General features: G+C 50.2%; 1 protein-coding gene across 1 annotated transcript in view; it reads right to left on the bottom strand.

Moving 5' to 3' along the window:
* The window catches only part of LOC111658508 (stromal interaction molecule 1-like), a 19,842-nt gene that overhangs the window by 12,308 nt on the left and 6,905 nt on the right, over positions 1 to 629 (bottom strand). The window lies entirely within an intron of this gene.

The following is a 629-nucleotide window of genomic DNA, read 5'->3' as shown; positions in this document are numbered from 1 at the left end:
GGGGGGGGTTATTGATGTGGTACAGAGAAGGTTCAGCCTCAGTCTGACATGAGAGTTTAAACTGTGTGGCGTTGCAGCTCTGACACTATTGAAAAACTGGTGCGTTCATGGACATTCTGACATCTGAGATCTGAGACTGTGGTATGATGGTGTGATATCAGTGAGACAGGTGTGACATCAGTGAGACAGGTGTGATATCGGTGAGACAGGTGTGACATCGGTGAGACAGGTGTGACATCAGTGAGACAGGTGTGACATCAGTGAGACAGGTGTGACATCGGTGAGACAGGCGTGACATCAGTGAAACAGGTGTGATATCAGTGAGACAGGTGTGATATCGGTGAGACAGGTGTGATATCAGTGAGACAGGTGTGATATCGGTGAGACAGGTGTGATATCAGTGAGACAGGTGTGATATCAGTGAGACAGGTGTTGGTGTTACCTGGGTAAGGCTCTGCCGTCCAGCTGGAGTCTCCTGAAGGTCTCTGCGTACTGAGGAAGCTCCACACTGACGACCAGCCAGTCCACCACCTGCTCCACCGTCCAGTTATACACTGAGCACACACACACACACACACACACACACACACACACACACACACACACACACACACTCTTGAGTATGAACC

This window comes from Seriola lalandi, unplaced genomic scaffold (genome assembly GCF_002814215.2).
Source record: "Seriola lalandi dorsalis isolate HSWRI2012SDOR001 ecotype SW California unplaced genomic scaffold, Sedor1 jcf7180002054447, whole genome shotgun sequence".
Lineage (NCBI taxonomy): Eukaryota > Metazoa > Chordata > Actinopteri > Carangiformes > Carangidae > Seriola > Seriola lalandi.
The sequence above is the reverse complement of the archived record's forward strand: the minus strand, read 5'-3'. Positions and strand labels throughout refer to the sequence as shown.